The 12,759-nt window shown below is 36.8% G+C and overlaps 1 long non-coding RNA gene across 8 annotated transcripts in view; it reads left to right on the top strand.

Annotated features, from left to right (window-relative positions):
* LOC140635956 (uncharacterized) overlaps positions 1-12,759 on the top strand; it is a 52,825-nt gene that overhangs the window by 32,890 nt on the left and 7,176 nt on the right. For 2 of the 8 annotated variants that reach the window (XR_012033315.1, XR_012033313.1), the window contains 4 exons: positions 5,011-5,062; positions 6,664-6,766; positions 10,040-10,088; positions 12,617-12,740. This is a non-coding gene — a long non-coding RNA (uncharacterized lncRNA). The remainder of the gene's footprint in view (positions 1-5,010; positions 5,063-6,663; positions 6,767-10,039; positions 10,089-12,616; positions 12,741-12,759) is intronic. The other 6 variants (XR_012033316.1, XR_012033314.1, XR_012033319.1 and 3 more) reach the window with 4 other exon arrangements.

Genomic DNA, 12,759 nt, shown 5'->3' with positions numbered 1-12,759 from the left:
GGGAAGGACCTCGCACAGGGTGGGTGGCCCATGGATGTTTGTTGAATGAATGAATAAATGAGTGAATGATTGAGTAGATAAAAGGATGAGCAAACTTCATTCAAACAAGCTATGTTCCTAATAACAAATTTTCTGGCGCCTCGGCCTAGCTGAAATTCTGATTCCTATGTTTCTGATACTCATCTGATTATTTCATTGTGATTTCAATTTCTGGCTATATCCTTGCTCCAGAGTTGGCATTTTTGGACTGAGTTGAGTCCCAAGTATCATACGTGTAGCTTTTTCATCCTTACTGGATGAAGAAAAAACTCTTTCCCGTGTTATGGTCAGTGCCATTAAATTAATGGGAAAAAAAGGAATAGAGAGTTCCCATCTCCAAGGATACAATTCTCCCCAAAGAAAGTAGGAGAAGATATATTGACTTTATAACCCCCTACCTTTGCTTTTTTTTTTTTTAAGATTTTATTTATTTATTCATGAGAGACACACAGAGATTGGCAGAGACACAGGCAGAGGGAGAAGCAGGCTTCCTGCAGGGACCCCGATGTGGGACTCGATCCCCGGACCCGGGATCATGACCTGAGCCGAAGGCAGATGCTCAACCACTGAGCCATCCAGGTGTCCCTGTAACCCCCTGACTTTTGAGAAATCCATCTGTTCTGCAGATCAAGAGAAATACATTTAGAGGGAAGATACTTCACTTAAAATCTTCAAAGCATAGCTCTCTTAATTGGTTAATATCTGGCAAGTTCCTTAACTTTAGTGAAAGACACGAGGCCAGGGGAAAATTTTCTATTTAGTGTCAATATGCTCCCAACTTAAAAAAAAAAAAAATATGCTCCCAACTTCACTGTGTGGTGAAAAAGAATCCCATCTTTTCGCCAGTTTTTTAAAAAACTATTTTATAAATATGTAAAAGCAATAAAAACAGTACTATTTATTACGCATAATACAAAGTGGTTATTTTTGATCCTGGTAGCATATGTATGATTTCAAAACAAAAGATTTCCAATATTTGCACCTGACTGAAACATATCTTACAAATCTACGCTTACCTGATGCGTTTTACTAAATGCCTCGTAACCATAGGCTGTGATTTGCAACAATGCTTAGAATAAGCTGTTTTATTAGTTCAGTGACCCGGTAAGAGTATATATGTATAAGGCATCTATATGAGAATATTTGTAATGGTGATTAATTACAGATCATGGCATCTCAGAAGCATGCAAATGAATAGCTGAATAACATATTCCATTATTAACATTCCTCTGTGAAGTGAGAGGTACAGAGAAAATGGAACAATGGCACGCAGGGAAGTTGGGTCAGACAAGTGATAAATCAGTTATGGAGAAATAGGGAAGAAATTGTCATGAGCATTAAGCTATCATTCTAACACAATGAATGCAGAATAATAATAATATGGTAGCATTTGTAATTATAATTATGTTCCTTATAAATTATAGATCAGTTCAGAAAACAGCACTTTTATATTTTTAGCTAAACGTAGACAATATATCCACAACAATAATGAAAGGGTACTTTGTGAGCCTCCATGAACTATTAAATCTTAAAATATAGTTCTTTATTTATATTAACTCAAGGTAGGAATTATTAATTATTCCGATCTTTTCCATAAGACAAAGCATTATTATAGTCAATGCCCTCAACCTGTATATAGTGTTTCACTTGCCCTTCATCTCCGGATGCCAGCTAGGGAGCCCTGCCGATGACACGGGGCATAGGTTAAAACAACCAAGACCTGGAGAAGCACCATCAATTTGTTGTGAATGGAACAGGTAGTGTAATGATTTTGCCCGTAGCCTTACCATTTGTAAGTGACTATCTTTTATCTCCCCTACTAGAGTCTAACCTCCTTAAAACTGGATCTTGAATGATTTTCCTATTTTGCAACAATATGGAGAGACCTAGAAGGTATATGCTAAGTGGAATAAGTCCGAGAAAGACCAATACCATATAATTTCACTCATATGTGGAATTTAAGAAACAAAACAAACGAACAAAGGAGAAAAAAAAAAAAACAGAGAGGGAGGCAAACCAACAAATAGTCTCTCACCTATAGAGAACAAACTGATGGTGAGGGAAGGTGGGGGGGAGGGTTAAAGAGGTGATGAGGATTAAGGAGGGCACTTGGGATGAGCACCCTGTGTTGTATGGAAGTGCTGAATTACTATGTTGTCCCCCTGAAATGAATATAGCAGTGTATGTTAACGCTACTGGATTTCAATTTTTTAAATTTTTAATTAAAAAAATAAAAGGACATTTTTAAAAGAAATAATTAATAACCCACAAACAAATAAAACCAGAAACAGACCATAAATACAGAGAACAAACTGGTGGTTCCCAGAAGAGAAGGTGGTGGGGTGGTGGGCAAAGTGGGTAAAGGGGAGCGAGAGGTACCAGTTTCCAGTGTTGGAATGAACAGGCCCAAGGAGAACAGGTGCAGCACAGGGAATGCAGTCAGGGGTATCGTTAGGCGCTGTGCGCGACAGGCGGCAGCTGCACTTGTGCCGAGCAGAGCGCAAGGCCTAGAGTTGTCAATCACCATGTTGTACGCCTGAAACTAATGTAACCATGCACGTCAACTACAATTTATAAAGAATTAGATTTTGTTTGTATTTCCTATAATGCTGCTGACAATTCTATGTACGTGGTAGATACCTGGTAATTTTTTAAAAAAGACTTATTCACTTATTATTTGAGAGAGAGAGAGCGAGAGAGCAAGAGCGTTTGTGCACCGTGGGAAGGGGCAGAGGGAGACGGAGAATAATAAGCAGACTCCTTGCTGTGCTGAGCACAGAGCCCAGTGTGGGGCTCGATCCCATGACCCTGAGATCATGGCCTGAGCAGAAACCAAGAGGTGGATGCTTAACCAACCCAGACACCCAGGCACCTCTCTCGTGATTTTTTTTTTTAAAGGATCACTTTTAGAGGCAGGCCTGTTCTATGATACAGAACAAAAGAAAGTTGGAAGAATCAGAGTGGAAAAATAAAAGGAAAATCCAGTAGCTGGATGGATAGCAGGTCACCTCTGTAGTTTTAAAAATCTACAGATTCCTGGGCACAATGTCAGACCTACTGATCCCACATCTCTGGAGTAGGGACTAGGAATCCTTATCTTTAATGTGGACCCAGGTGATTTTATTTATTACTTTTTACTTTTTACATATTTTATTTATTTATTCATGAGAGACACACACAGAGAGAGAGAGAGAGAGAGAGAGAGGCAGAGACACAGGCAGAGGGAGAAGCAGGCTCCATGCGGGGAGCCCAACGTGGGACTCGATCTCAGGTTTCTAGGATGATGCCCTGGGCCGAAGGCGGTGCCAAACCGCTGAGCCACCCAGGGATCCCCAGACCCAGGCAATTTTAATGTTTAGCTGGGAACCAGAACCACTGGTTAGGTACCTCACCTTTCTTTCCCAAGCTGTTGTGCTACCAACGAGTGAAATAAATCACACCTTCTAGCTTTATATTTCTCAAAGCGTATACATATTATTTATATGCATATTAATATATATACACATTTTTTTATCATCTCATTTGAGCAATGTATATTCAACATATCAACATTGGTAGAAAATTGACCTGGACAACTCCCTGCACCGTCAATGAGTTTGCTCCTAGGAGATCTCTCACCCAACCCCGGCCTTCTCGTGTGTCATCTGTGTGCTCCCACCCTTTACCTCAAGTGAAGACAAGTGAAAGACATCTAACAGTCAAGTGCAGATGGGCCAGTATTTGAACCTGGGTCCTGTGATATATCCAAGCAAAGAGCAGGCTTTTCCTAGAGTCCAAATCCCTCCAATTTGTTCACAAAACGAAAAAAAGGAAGAGTATCCCTCAATGCAGACAAAAAGCTTCAAACTTTTTCAGGCTGCAGTGGTTAAAGCAAACTTGCCAGGGTATGGACTTTGTATTCCCAAAGTAGTACCACACAGACACAACTTCTAATGCATAATGCTGGCAAGAATGATCTTTTTCAGTCATACAAAAACATGCCACAGTGAAGAGAGGATTGATAAAGAGATCAAATTTACCTCAGCTAACATGAATTCTGGAAAAGCTCAGGTGCTGACGGGTTTTCTCCATGGGATTGAGTCGAAGCCACAGTGTGTGGTTGTATAGGTTTTGCACTGTACAAGGACACCACATCTAAAGGGATATTAGTTCCATCGTGGACTCCTTTAAGTCTATGGTTACAGTTTTATTGACCCTAAAGATGGGCAATTTCTGTATTTATTATGACAATAATAATAGACACCTGGCAGTAGGTGTCTTATTCTAATACAGTAAATGTATGTCATTCACTGTGACTTAGAGAAATGGAATTAATAATCAAACCTATTGATCTAACATCTAAAATAACTTCTGCTTTTTTTAAAGATATTTTTTATTATTAATTCATAAGGGAGGGGGGCAAAGACATAGGCAGAGGGAGAAGCAGGCTCCTTGTGGAGAGCCCGATGTGGCACTTGATACCGGGACCCCGGGGTCACGCCCTGAGCCAAAGGTGGTCGCTCAACCACTGAGCCACCCAGGCGTCCCAAATAACCTCTGCTTCTAAACAAAGTGCAGTTTTTGTTTTTTTGGACTGATGTATTGGTAAATACCTCATTAAAAAAAATCTCTTTTTGGGGTATGATTGGAATAAGTTGATCTTTCAAACTGCAGCTTATGTATCTATCTGTCATTTAACTATGCTAGACCAGAACTTCTCAGTTTTCAATTTAAATATATGTTTAAATTAGTCATTAGGCTTCAAGTTTTCTGTAAAAACCCAGAGTAACTTACCAGTTATAACTCACAAAGTATTACTCAGACAAAAATTGGGCATCATTATATAATAATCTAATGATTATAACAGTAGTTATTATAGAAAATTCATCAATACGAAATTAACTGCTGCTAAGGTTTAATAGCTTATCACACAATTTTTTCAAATATTACAAATTTTTAAACAAAATACTAATTGTGATATATTTTTTCCAGGTATCAGAAAAATATGAATTTAAGAATTTTCTGGATCAGAAAACAGAACATGGTAAATCATTAGAGAAGGGAAGTTTAAAATACTTGGAATATTGAATATATATATATACACACACACATATGGCAAAACATTTGCAGTAAAAGGACAAATGTTCATAGTTACTACTTTGAACAAAATGCTCTCTACAGAAAGTAGAGGCTGGGAATTTCACTTCTGATTTAAAAAAATGCAAAACAAGACAAAACTTCTGATTAAAAAACTTCTGATTAAAAAAACTTCTGATTAAAAAAATGCAAAACAAGACAAAATTTAAAAACTGAAAATTTCATTGAACTGAATGTATATTCTGCTAACCCAGGTACATAGACATAAAATTTGAATATCATTTAATACTAAAACTTTTTTGCCAATTATCTCTATCGAGTAAGACATTTAAAGTTTAAAGAATGACACTACATTACAATTAGGAGGCTTCGGGGAACTATTAAACACACAAAAGCCATCCAAGTGGTTAAAAGTAATCCCATATCCTGGTCACTTTATTCTCTCTGAAAAGATTCTGCATTGTTTAAAAAAAAAAACACCTTGAGGATACAAAAAATGATAATTTGAAGAATAAGAAGGATGTGAGTGGGCAGCATTTATTACAGATTTTAGTAAATATGAAGAAATGGAAATGCATGCCCACGCCAGTAGTACTAAGTGTTCAAAAGTGATATCTGATTTGAAAAATGTCATTAATGATGCTGCAGAAGAAGGGGTGCCTGGGTGGTTCAATCAGTTAGGCATCGGACTCTTGATTTCTGCTCAGGGTTGGGAGATCAAGCCCCACACAGGGCTCTGTGTTCGGTGGGGAGTCTGCTTGGGATTCTCTCTCTTCCTCTCCCTCTTCCCCTCCGCTCCTCTCCAAATAAATAAATAAGTATTTAAAATAATAATAATGCTGCAGAGACAATGTCAAAATGGGGGAAACCATATAACTCATACATGTCATTTAACTCATACATGACTCCATTTTTGGCAAGATAATCATGGTGTTCAGAGAATCATCCAAGAGACTTTATGAACCTAGGAATGGGAATATTTTTTCATTTGGTAGAAACCATAGCAATGACTAATAATAATACATTTATTATATCATGTATATATCATATATAATACATATATGCCATTTGAGGAATGAAATACAAAACCAAATTGTTAAAATTATACCAGATGCAATAAATGAAATTATTTTGGATGATATAAAGCAATGTTAAATATTTCTCAATTATTATAGATCAAATTTTCATATAAGCCATGCAGCATTTTTTTAAAGTTATTATTAGATTTTACAGATCACATTTTACATTTCCAAGGTGCAAGTATTTGGTCCAAAGAACACATGGCTCCAAAAGAATTACTATACACATGTTAGTGGACTGTGTTTAAAAATTACATTTAGATAAAACTAATTTGAAAGGCTAAGCATGCAACAGTATCAACAAGTATGTGTGGAAAACAAAACAGATCACAAAAATATCCTCAGGAAAAAATTTAGACATTGTATATTACTTATTGATGTACACTATATAAATTTGATAATGAAAAATTCAGGTAAGTTCTTTCTTGATATCATCACAGTTTATATTATAAATACAACTATTTTTCAGCTACAATGAAACTTTGGAGTATAAACCCATCTTGAGATTTTTATTGACTAAGTTATAAGATGGCCAAGTTGATGCTATCATGCCACCAAAAACTCAACTGGAGGTAGGATGCTTTAGTTTTTGAAACTATTGATAATATTAACAAAATTTTTCTAGAAAACAAACCAAAGTTCTAATTTCAAATATTTCTTTTTTAAATGCTCAGGATCTATCAGTCATATTTGAAGTAAAATTAGTATTGTGAGCAGAATTATGCAAGGATCAAAAATCAATGTACATAATTTTCTTGAAACTATCAAAAGGGTTAGTATATTTTTGAAGAAAAAGGAAGCAATAATGTTGTTTAAGAATGTCAATAAACAAATTCCAGCCTCCTGACATTGATACCAATATATATCACTGTAACATGAATAATACTAGTGAAAAGAGTAAAAGAACTGATTTTGGACACAAATTCCTTGATCAAGGGGGTCTATATTCCAAAATTAAATTTCAAAACCAACCATTTTTTTCTATATTGGGTATAACAATATTACTGTGAAAAGGAAGATTCATGATACTGAAAAAAATCTTGGCTTTAACTACTACATCTATGTCAACTTTTTCCCTTGAAATCAATTAACAACCAAGTACAGACTGTGACATTAAAAGAACCTTAAATTTTCTCATACCAGACACCACTGGAGAATATAGCTTTTTCAAGTGAAAATACATGAAAAATTATTTAATGCCTATAACATCTCAAGAAAAAAACAAGATATTGGAACTGATAAACATCAAAAAGAAGTTTATTTCCAAAAGAGGGAACTGTAACTGTTTTTGATTTATTATATCACAGTAACTTTGAGTTCCTATATATTGTGATTAAATATTTGTATTTTCTTTATTTTATGTTCAACAATTTCATTTAATTTGCCTGAACAGAATGGCATTACATTTATTGTAATTGCTATTATGGAAAAATAAAAAATAGACTGATCATTAAAAGCTTTTCTAAGAGAAAGGGTACCTTATTCAAATTTATACAAAGTCTCCTAAAAGAAGATGGCTGTGAGCAGATCCAAACGCACACTTTCTTGTTTCATAACCCTAAAAGCAAGCCAGGTGGGTTCCCCGTAGCTAAAAAGTCTCAAGAACACTCCTGTTCCAACTGGGCTCATCAGCTGTTCTCTGAATCCTTGATGTGTGTGATGAGTTGTTTGTGTGCCCAGATACAACTCACACGTCTAGTCTGGTCGGGAAAAGGGGGTCAAGATACCAGGTTGACACCATCAGTCCAACTACATACAGATGGGGGAGGTAGGCAATTCTAAAAGAGGGGGCAGTTTGAAAGCACAAATACCAAATATCAAAAGGAAGAAGGGATATAATTCAGCATACTAAACCACAACCGCTATCGTCCACTACTGCTGCTTAATATTTTGTATTTGAATTCTGGTCTTTGAAAAATTGCTAACAAGACTGAGAACAGCCAGCAATATAGAACTTATCAGCCCTTATACAGGGCAATGACCAACTTACTACAGATGAATATGAGACCGGTGTCTGTAAAGAATGCAGAATGAGTTGATAAATACAAAAAAGTTTGCAAATTAAACTGAGGAATAATTTCCTTAAATATATCTGGCTAAGTGCTTTACCTGTAGAGAGTCTGAAAATTTAGCCTAGAATCCCACTGAATTCATTTCTGTATATTTTTGAAATTTGTAACATAACATTTAATGTGTCTAGTGAATATTTTATCATCCGTTCTATATTGTGGTTTCAGTCATTCTTTTTTTTTTCTTTGAATATTTATGAGAGAGAGAGAAAATGAGAAGGAGAGCAAGAGAGCTCAGGGCAGGAGGGGCAGAGGGAGAGGAGAGAGAGAGAAAATCCTCAAGCGGACTCCCCACTGAGCACCGAGGCGTACATGGGGCTGGATCCCAGGACCCTGAGATCATGACCTGAGCTGAAATCAAGAGTCAGCAGCTTAACCAACTGAGCCACCCAGGCGCCCTGCGGTTTCAGTCATTCTTAAGGAAAAGCTTTTTGCCATACTGATAAAGTCCTAAGAACTTTCTCACTTTTTAAAGGAAATAACACCTGAACTTAGTAGATGCCGTCAGCAATTATAGCTGGATTATGGTGCGTGGACAGGGAACTGATGCCCTTACAGAACAGGTTCTAAATAATTTCTATTCCTTTCTGGGTAGGCCATATTCCTCCGTGAAAATGTTTAATAGTCTATTGTTTGATCCCTGGCTCCCTGTCCAATAACTCCTTAGAAGTTCCAACCTTGAACATATTCTTTAGAATCTAGATTTTCAGTTGTGTGTCAGGTCCAGAGATAGAGCAAGTAAACAATGATTCAAATGTCCAGCCCCACTTTACCATCAACTTATATATCATTTATGTCACCTCCTTCTCCATGCCTTTGGGTTTTGCTCATATTTAAAGGAGAGTAATAATCTGATTAAGCAAATACGTATTAAGAGTTTCCTATGTGCCCATGTCAACTATGCAGCATACAAAATGTGCTTTCTCTGCTGGCCACCGGTGCTGCACCCTTGGTGTATCATCTTCCTTCTATGGGTCTCAGTATAGCCATAAAATATGGATTTGGGGTAGATAATCTCTAGGATTCTCTGATCATATCATGGTATGTTACTGTACGAGTCAAAAGAAAGAGATAATGGCTGTGAAAATTATTTGAAAAGCATAAAATCTTTCATAGTGATAATATCAGAGGAATGGAGGAATATATATATAAAATTTATTTTAAAGAGCATATTTTATTAAAAGCACACTAATATCTAGACCCAATAGGCATTCTCTAGTTGTAAGGAGAACAAAGATGGGGTCACTTATATTGGTCATGCTAAAACTGGACATTTTAGATCATCAGTATTATATCAGAGATTGTACCTCCCACACTCTCAACTTTAATACTACCTTGTTGGGGCTCCCGGTGACTCAGTTGGTTAAGCGGCTTCCTTGGACATGGTCATGATCCCAGGCCCTGAAATTGAGCCCTGCGTGGAGCTCGCTGCTCTGCAGGGAGCCTGCTTCTCCCTCTGCCTCTGCCGTTCCTCCTGCTTATGCTCTCTCTTTCTCTCATATAAATAAAATCTTACACAAGACAAAACAACAAAACCCTACCTTGTACCATTATTAGAATTTGGTTCTGAAAAGAGTGGGTCTTGCATGAGTCTGTGCTCTCTTTTGGCCATGAATCAATCTGAACTAGGTCAAAGTAGTGGATTATAATGAGACCATTTTTTTTTTCTTTTTCAAATTTAGAAGTTGGTCTGAAAACAGTTTGAAAGGAATAAAAAGGGTTATGAATGCTGAAAATAACATAAAAAATAATTTTTACACTTGTATGCATCCACAGGACCATGAAGGCAAATTATCATTCATTGAAAGCATCTTCTTGCTGGCAGGTAATAATGATGGCTAATGAGAGTGACATTTACACTGCTCAACAAAAAAAGTATTTTTCTAAACATGATGTATAATTAACACAACTTGCACACAAATCATACCCACAAAAAGCATCAAATTATCAAGACTTATGGGTGAATAATGTCCTCCAAAGATTTTCATTCAATCTTTTTGTGTTTTATGAGGAATTTTAAAGCTACTTAAGAGTTTCTTCTTCATTCTTCTAAGTAAAGATAAACCACTTCACATTGATGAAAACTATCAATTCTTTCATTTTGGAAGGAAGAAAAAGAATGTAGGGGAAGGGAAAGAGGGAAGAGGGGAAAAAAAGAAAGGGTAACACTAGATTTTTAATAAAAGGCATTAAAAATGTATGTTACCTTCCATCAAGTATAATGTCTTGTTATGTTTGGATCCTTATTTTTCTTCATAAGTTATATTTTCTGTGATTCTAAAAAGTGTTCCCTTTATTTCTATAAATAATTAATAAATATTTATTTATTTTCAAAATATGTGTGGATCCTTTTTACATTAGTAGCTGAGAGAAATACTGCTAATTATAGATTTTTATATCTGATGAAGGATAAACCTCTTACAAGTCTAACTGGAACTGTAAACACCAAGTATGACCGTACAGGTAAATACAGTAAAACTGTTAAGTTGGGGGGTTTACGGTGAGAATATTGAACTCTATTTTTTTTACAACTTTAGAAAAGACTTCAAAACCGACCGATGCAGAGGAATAATAACATGTTGAGAAAATAAATAGGGATCACAATTTACACTGTTGAACAGAGCTGGGGAAGGTTCTAGTTATAGCTGTGGTTGAGTTCTGTATACTTTTTTCTTCCTGCCTCACGAATTTCCACAGAAGTCTTCACTGCTCAGTACTCACTCAAGTCAGGAGCCAACGTTTCCAACAGCACTGCCTTTCCCGCAGCTATCAGTCCCCAGTTCACCCAAATCTTCCTGCCTCTCGCTTCCTCAGAACTCTCCATTCTGATAAACGAATTCAACGCTCCAACTTACCATACACTTGTTAGAATAGAGCTGGCTCGTGGGTGTTAGCATTGTTTTTTTTTTTTTTAAGATTTTATTTATTTATTCATGAGAGACACAGAGAGAGAGAGACAGACAGACAGACAGACAGAGGGAGAAGCAGGCTCCATGCAGGGAGCCTGACGTGGGACTCGATCCCGGGTCTCCAGGATCATACCCTGGGCTGAAGGCAGGTGCTAAACCGCTGAGCCCCCGGGGCTGCCCAGCATTGTTTTTTCCTGCAAAATTTCTCCCCTTAGGTCTTTCTTGAACCTCACCAAATTTCAAAATAAAATTTCCTGTAGGTGCCATTTCTGTTCAAGAATACACTCCCTCAGGTCAAGGCCTTTGTCCAGTGATCTTCCCTGTCCCAGTTCAATCTCTCTCTAGGTAGTGATCTGTTCAATTCTGTCCAGACAGGTCAGGCTTTTTCCTATTCCTCACGCGTCCTGTAGATGCCCCCTCTGGTGTCCATGTAATTCTTCTGCCCTGAACTATCCTCTTGCCCAGTCTTATCAATCTTTGTTCAACTTATAAGCAGCTAAACAGCTGCATATATATACATGTACTTACAAAAATAGAACTCATTTTCCATCTCCCTAATGAAGTCTCATGCCCATAATGATCTAATTCTAACTTCATCTGTCTCACTGACTTGAAGTGGTACCCATTCATTTTATTTTTTTTAATAGTAACATGGTATTGTTTGAACATTTTTCCATTAATTGCAGCTATTTGTGTGCCTTAGTGACCAAGAAATCTTAAAGCAATCTGATCTTGGTCAAGAAGGCTATAAGGAAGCATTCACAATTTTTGAACTACAGGAAACATGATGGGAGCTGCAATTTTTTGACTCCATCTTCTCTATATAGGATGGGTAACAGCTGGGATTACTGTACCATTCCTAATGTTTAAAATCTTTTGGTAGGATCCTAGAGCTTTCATTTAAATAATGGTCTAGCACTGACCTGCCTTTACAATCTTCTCTATTGCAAATTTCTGCTATTCTTCCCCCTTTGCTTTATGCTCTTCACTTCTGCTACATAGAGCTGTTTCTAAATCCATGAACTCATCATGCTTGCTTCTGAGATAAGAGGGATGAGGAGCAAAGAAGGAGATCCTGACAGCAAGACCATTACCTCAGAAGAAAATAAAATATTTAGTCGTAATCTCTGTATAAGCCATTTGCTCTGAAAGATGAGAAATAATCATTCATTAATTTGAAAGCTATCAATAAGTCATGATTGATGGAATGAGCAATAAAAAGAATTTATATGCAGTTAATAGTTTAACTAATGAAGAGGGACTGGGTGTGATAAGAAAAGCTTGAAGAAATGTCCAGATAATAGAATCAACGAAATATTTGGAAATGAAACCTGAAAAAAACTTTCACATGTATCAGCAATTACATATAGAGTATCATGATTTTTGCAGGTTTGTATTTTTTATTTTTTATTTTTTTTAAAGATTTATTTATTTATTCATTCAGAGAGAGCGAGAGAGAGGCAGAGGGAGAAGCAGGCCCCATGCAGGAAGCCCGATGCGGGACTCGATCCCAGGTCTCCAGGATCACACCCCAGGCTGCAGGCGGCACTAAACCGCTGTGCCACCAGGTTTGTATTTAAGAGGAAA

This window comes from Canis lupus, chromosome 6, assembly GCF_048164855.1.
Source record: "Canis lupus baileyi chromosome 6, mCanLup2.hap1, whole genome shotgun sequence".
Taxonomy (NCBI): Eukaryota; Metazoa; Chordata; class Mammalia; order Carnivora; family Canidae; genus Canis; species Canis lupus.
This window is presented reverse-complemented; position numbering and strand designations above follow the sequence as displayed.